Genomic DNA, 7,734 nt, shown 5'->3' on the forward strand with positions numbered 1-7,734 from the left:
AAACCATGTGTTCTCTGAATGGAAACCACCCGTGATCTATAAATATAACCATCTTTTCTATGAATAAAACCTTGTGTTCTATGAATAGAACCCTATGTTATATAAATGGAACCCTGTGTTCTATGAATAGAACCCTGTGTTTTATGATTGAAATTATGTGTTCTCTGAATGGAAACCACCCGTGATCTATAAATATAACCATGTGTTCTATGAATAAAACCTTGTGTTCTATTAATAGAACCCTGTGTTCTATGAATGGAACCCTGTGTTCTATGAATAGAACCCTGTGTTTTATGAATGAAACCATGTGTTCTCTGAATGGAAACCACCCGTGATCTATAAATATAACCATTTTTTCTATGAATAAAACCTTGTGTTCTATGAATAGAACCCTATGTTCTATAAATGGAACCCTGTGTTCTATGAATAGAACCCTGTGTTTTATGATTGAAATTATGTGTTCTCTGAATGGAAACCACCCGTGATCTATAAATATAACCATGTGTTCTAAGAATAAAACCTTGTGTTCTATTTATAGAACCCTGTGTTCTATGAATGGAACCCTGTGTTCTATGAATAGAACCCTGTGTTTTATGAATGAAACCATGTGTTCTCTGAATGGAAACCACCCGTGATCTATAAATATAACCATCTTTTCTATGAATAAAACCTTGTGTTCTATGAATAGAACCCTATGTTATATAAATGGAACCCTGTGTTCTATGAATAGAACCCTGTGTTTTATGATTGAAATTATGTGTTCTCTGAATGGAAACCACCCGTGATCTATAAATATAACCATGTGTTTTATAAATAAAATCTTGTGTTCTATTAATAGAACCCTGTGTCCTATGAATGGAACCCTGTGTCCTATGAATGGAACCCTGTGTTTTATGAATGAAACCATGTGTTCTCTGAATGGAAACCACCCGTGATCTATAAATATAACCATTTTTTCTATGAATAAAACCTTGTGTTCTATGAATAGAACCCTATGTTCTATAAATGGAACCCTGTGTTCTATGAATAGAACCCTGTGTTTTATGAATGAAACCATGTGTTCTCTGAATGGAAACCACCCGTGATCTATAAATATAACCATCTGTTCTATGAATAAAACCTTGTGTTCTATGAATAGAACCCTGTGTTCTATAAATGGAACCCTGTGTTTTATGAATAGAACCCTGTGTTTTATTAATGAAATTATGTGTTCTCTGAATGGAAACCACCCGTGATCTATAAATATAACCATGTGTTCTATGAATAAAACCTTGTGTTCTATTCATAGAACCCTGTGTCCTATCAATGGAACCCTGTGTTCTATGAATAGAACCCTGTGTTTTATGAATGAAACCATGTGTTCTCTGAATGGAAACCACCCGTGATCTATAAATATAACCATCTGTTCTATGAATAAAACCTTGTGTTCTATGAATAGAACCCTGTGTTCTATAAATTGAACCCTGTGTTCTATGAATAGAACCCTGTGTTTTATGAATGAAATTATGTGTTCTCTGAATGGAAACCACCCGTGATCTATAAATATAACCATGTGTTTTATAAATAATATCTTGTGTTCTATTAATAGAACCCTGTGTCCTATGAATGGAACCCTGTGTCCTATGAATGGAACCCTGTGTTTTATGAATGAAACCATGTGTTCTCTGAATGGAAACCACCCGTGATCTATAAATATAACCATTTTTTCTATGAATAAAACCTTGTGTTCTATGAATAGAACCCTATGTTCTATAAATGGAACCCTGTGTTCTATGAATAGAACCCTGTGTTTTATGAATGAAACCATGTGTTCTCTGAATGGAAACCACCCGTGATCTATAAATATAACCATCTGTTCTATGAATAAAACCTTGTGTTCTATGAATAGAACCCTGTGTTCTATAAATGGAACCCTGTGTTTTATGAATAGAACCCTGTGTTTTATTAATGAAATTATGTGTTCTCTGAATGGAAACCACCCGTGATCTATAAATATAACCATGTGTTCTATGAATAAAACCTTGTGTTCTATTTATAGAACCCTGTGTTCTATGAATGGAACCCTGTGTTCTATGAATAGAACCCTGTGTTTTATGAATGAAACCATGTGTTCTCTGAATGGAAACCACCCGTGATCTATAAATATAACCATTTTTTCTATGAATAAAACCTTGTGTTCTATGAATAGAACCCTATGTTCTATAAATGGAACCCTCTGTTCTACGAATAGAACCCTGTGTTTTATGATTGAAATTATGTGTTCTCTGAATGGAAACCACCCGTGATCTATAAATATAACCATGTGTTCTATGAATAAAACCTTGTGTTCTATTAATAGAACCCTGTGTCCTATGAATGGAACCCTGTGTTCTATGAATAGAACCCTGTGTTTTATGAATGCAACCATGTGTTCTCTGAATGGAAACCACCCGTGATCTATAAATATAACCATCTTTTCTATGAATAAAACCTTGTGTTCTATGAATAGAACCCTGTGTTCTATAAATGGAACCCTGTGTTCTATGAATAGAACCCTGTGTTTTATGAATGAAATTATGTGTTCTCTGAATGGAAACCACCCGTGATCTATAAATATAACCATGTGTTCTATGAATAAAACCTTGTGTTCTATTTATAGAACCCTGTGTTCTATGAATGGAACCCTGTGTTCTATGAATAGAACCCTGTGTTTTATGAATGAAACCATGTGTTCTCTGAATGGAAACCACCCGTGATCTATAAATATAACCATTTTTTCTATGAATAAAACCTTGTGTTCTATGAATAGAACCCTATGTTCTATAAATGGAACCCTGTGTTCTATGAATAGAACCCTGTGTTTTATGAATGAAATTATGTGTTCTCTGAATGGAAACCACCCGTGATCTATAAATATAACCATGTGTTCTATGAATAAAACCTTGTGTTCTATTAATAGAACCCTGTGTTCTATGAATGGAACCCTGTGTTCTATGAATAGAACCCTGTGTTTTATGAATGAAATTATGTGTTCTCTGAATGAAAACCACCCGTAATCTATAAATATAACCATGTGTTCTATGAATAAAACCTTGTGTTCTATTAATAGAACCCTGTGTTCTATGAATGGAACCCTGTGTTCTATGAATAGAACCCTGTGTTTTATGAATGAAACCATGTGTTCTCTGAATGGAAACCACCCGTGATCTATAAATATAACCATCTGTTCTATGAATAAAACCTTGTGTTCTATGAATAGAACCCTGTGTTCTATAAATGGAACCCTGTGTTTTATGAATAAAAACCCTGTGTTTTATTAATGAAATTATGTGTTCTCTGAATGGAAACCACCCGTGATCTATAAATATAACCATGTGTTCTATGAATAAAAGCTTGTGTTCTATTAATAGAACCCTGTGTCCTATGAATGGAACCCTGTGTTCTATGAATATAACCCTGTGTTTTATGAATGAAACCATGTGTTCTCTGAATGGAAACCACCCGTGATCTATAAATATAACCATCTGTTCTATGAATAAAACCTTGTGTTCTATGAATAGAACCCTGTGTTCTATAAATGGAACCCTGTGTTCTATGAATAGAACCCTGTGTTTTATGAATGAAACCATGTGTTCTCTGAATGGAAACCACCCGTGATCTATAAATATAACCATGTGTTCTATGAATAAAACCTTGTGTTCTATTCATAGAACCCTGTGTCCTATGAATGGAACCCTGTGTTCTATGAATAGAACCCTGTGTTTTATGAATGAAATTATGTGTTCTCTGAATGGAAATCACCCGTGATCTATAAATATAACCATGTGTTCTATGAATAAAACCTTGTGTTCTATGAATAGAACCTTGTGTTTTATGAATGGAACCCTGTGTTCTATGAATAGAACCCTGTGTTTTATGAATGAAATTATGTGTTCTCTGAATGAAAACCACCCGTGATCTTTAAATATAACCATGTGTTCTATGAATAAAACCTTGTGTTCTATTAATAGAACCCTGTGTTCTATGAATGGAACCCTGTGTTCTATGAATAGAACCCTGTGTTTTATGAATGAAACCATGTGTTCTCTGAATGGAAACCACCCGTGATCTTTAAATATAACCATCTGTTCTATGAATAAAACCTTGTGTTCTATGAATAGAACCCTGTGTTCTATAAATGGAACCCTGTGTTTTATGAATAGAACCCTGTGTTTTATTAATGAAATTATGTGTTCTCTGAATGGAAACCACCCGTGATCTATAAATATAACCATGTGTTCTATGAATAAAACCTTGTGTTCTATTCATAGAACCCTGTGTCCTATGAATGGAACCCTGTGTTCTATGAATAGAACCCTGTGTTTTATGAATGAAACCATGTGTTCTCTGAATGGAAACCACCCGTGATCTATAAATATAACCATCTGTTCTATGAATAAAACCTTGTGTTCTATGAATAGAACCCTATGTTCTATAAATGGAACCCTGTGTTCTATGAATAGAACCCTGTGTTTTATGAATGAAATTATGTGTTCTCTGAATGGAAACCACCCGTGATCTATAAATATAACCATGTGTTCTATGAATAAAACCTTGTGTTCTATTAATAGAACCCTGTCTTCTATGAATGGAACCCTGTGTTCTATGAATAGAACCCTGTGTTTTATAAATTAAATTATGTGTTCTCTGAATGAAAACCACCCGTGATCTATAAATATAACCATGTGTTCTATGAATAAAACCTTGTGTTCTATTAATAGAACCCTGTGTTCTATGAATGGAACCCTGTGTTCTATGAATAGAACCCTGTGTTTTATGAATGAAACCATGTGTTCTCTGAATGGAAACCACCCGTGATCTATAAATATAACCATCTGTTCTATGAATAAAACCTTGTGTTCTATGAATAGAACCCTGTGTTCTATAAATGGAACCCTGTGTTCTATGAATAGAACCCTGTGTTTTATGAATGAAACCATGTGTTCTCTGAATGGAAACCACCCGTGATCTATAAATATAACCATGTGTTCTATGAATAAAACCTTGTGTTCTATTCATAGAACCATGTGTCCTATGAATGGAACCCTGTGTTCTATGAATAGAACCCTGTGTTTTATGAATGAAACCATGTGTTCTCTGAATGGAAACCACCCGTGATCTATAAATATAACCATCTGTTCTATGAATAAAACCTTGTGTTCTATGAATAGAACCCTGTGTTCTATAAATGGAACCCTGTGTTCTATGAATAGAACCCTGTGTTTTATGAATGAAACCATGTGTTCTCTGAATGGAAACCACCCGTGATCTATAAATATAACCATGTGTTCTATGAATAAAACCTTGTGTTCTATTCATAGAACCCTGTGTCCTATGAATGGAACCCTGTGTTCTATGAATAGAACCCTGTGTTTTATGAATTAAATTATGTGTTCTCTGAATGGAAATCACCCGTAATCTATAAATATAACTATGTGTTCTATGAATAAAACCTTGTGTTCTATTAATAGAACCTTGTGTTTTATGAATGGAACCCTGTGTTCTATGAATAGAACCCTGTGTTTTAAAAATGAAATTATGTGTTCTCTGAATGAAAACCACCCGTGATCTTTAAATATAACCATGTGTTCTATGAATAAAACCTTGTGTTCTATTAATAGAACCCTGTGTTCGATGAATGGAACCCTGTGTTCTATGAATAGAACCCTGTGTTTTATGAATGCAACCATGTGTTCTCTGAATGGAAACCACCCGTGATCTATAAATATAACCATCTTTTCTATGAATAAAACCTTGTGTTTTATGAAAAGAACCCTGTGTTCTATAAATGGAACCATGTGTTCTATGAATAGAACCCTGTGTTTTATGAATGAAATTATGTGTTCTCTGAATGGAAACCACCCGTGATCTATAAATATAACCATGTGTTCTATGAATAAAACCTTGTGTTCTATTTATAGAACCCTGTGTTCTATGAATGGAACCCTGTGTTCTATGAATAGAACCCTGTGTTTTATGAATGAAACCATGTGTTCTCTGAATGGAAACCACCCGTGATCTATAAATATAACCATTTTTTCTATGAATAAAACCTTGTGTTCTATGAATAGAACCCTATGTTCTATAAATGGAACCCTGTGTTCTATGAATAGAACCCTGTGTTTTATGAATGAAATTATGTGTTCTCTGAATGGAAACCACCCGTGATCTATAAATATAACCATGTGTTCTATGAATAAAACCTTGTGTTCTATTAATAGAACCCTGTGTTCTATGAATGGAACCCTGTGTTCTATGAATAGAACCCTGTGTTTTATGAATGAAATTATGTGTTCTCTGAATGAAAACCACCCGTAATCTATAAATATAACCATGTGTTCTATGAATAAAACCTTGTGTTCTATTAATAGAACCCTGTGTTCTATGAATGGAACCCTGTGTTCTATGAATAGAACCCTGTGTTTTATGAATGAAACCATGTGTTCTCTGAATGGAAACCACCCGTGATCTATAAATATAACCATCTGTTCTATGAATAAAACCTTGTGTTCTATGAATAGAACCCTGTGTTCTATAAATGGAACCCTGTGTTTTATGAATAAAAACCCTGTGTTTTATTAATGAAATTATGTGTTCTCTGAATGGAAACCACCCGTGATCTATAAATATAACCATGTGTTCTATGAATAAAAGCATGTGTTCTATTAATAGAACCCTGTGTCCTATGAATGGAACCCTGTGTTCTATGAATATAACCCTGTGTTTTATGAATGAAACCATGTGTTCTCTGAATGGAAACCACCCGTGATCTATAAATATAACCATCTGTTCTATGAATAAAACCTTGTGTTCTATGAATAGAACCCTGTGTTCTATAAATGGAACCCTGTGTTCTATGAATAGAACCCTGTGTTTTATGAATGAAACCATGTGTTCTCTGAATGGAAACCACCCGTGATCTATAAATATAACCATGTGTTCTATGAATAAAACCTTGTGTTCTATTCATAGAACCCTGTGTCCTATGAATGGAACCCTGTGTTCTATGAATAGAACCCTGTGTTTTATGAATGAAATTATGTGTTCTCTGAATGGAAATCACCCGTGATCTATAAATATAACCATGTGTTCTATGAATAAAACCTTGTGTTCTATGAATAGAACCTTGTGTTTTATGAATGGAACCCTGTGTTCTATGAATAGAACCCTGTTTTTTATGAATGAAATTATGTGTTCTCTGAATGAAAACCACCCGTGATCTTTAAATATAACCATGTGTTCTATGAATAAAACCTTGTGTTCTATTAATAGAACCCTGTGTTCTATGAATGGAACCCTGTGTTCTATGAATAGAACCCTGTGTTTTATGAATGAAACCATGTGTTCTCTTAATGGAAACCACACGTGATCTATAAATATAACCATCTGTTCTATGAATAAAACCTTGTGTTCTATGAATAGAACCCTGTGTTCTATAAATGGAACCCTGTGTTCTATGAATAGAACCCTGTGTTTTATGAATGAAACCATGTGTTCTCTGAATGGAAACCACCCGTGATCTATAAATATAACCATGTGTTCTATGAATAAAACCTTGTGTTCTATTCATAGAACCCTGTGTCCTATGAATGGAACCCTGTGTTCTATGAATAGAACCCTGTGTTTTATGAATGAAATTATGTGTTCTCTGAATGGAAATCACCCGTGATCTATAAATATAACCATGTGTTCTATGAATAAAACCTTGTGTTCTAT

The sequence above is a fragment of the Crinia signifera genome, chromosome 19, assembly GCF_055691185.1.
Source record: "Crinia signifera chromosome 19, ASM5569118v1, whole genome shotgun sequence".
NCBI lineage: Eukaryota > Metazoa > Chordata > Amphibia > Anura > Myobatrachidae > Crinia > Crinia signifera.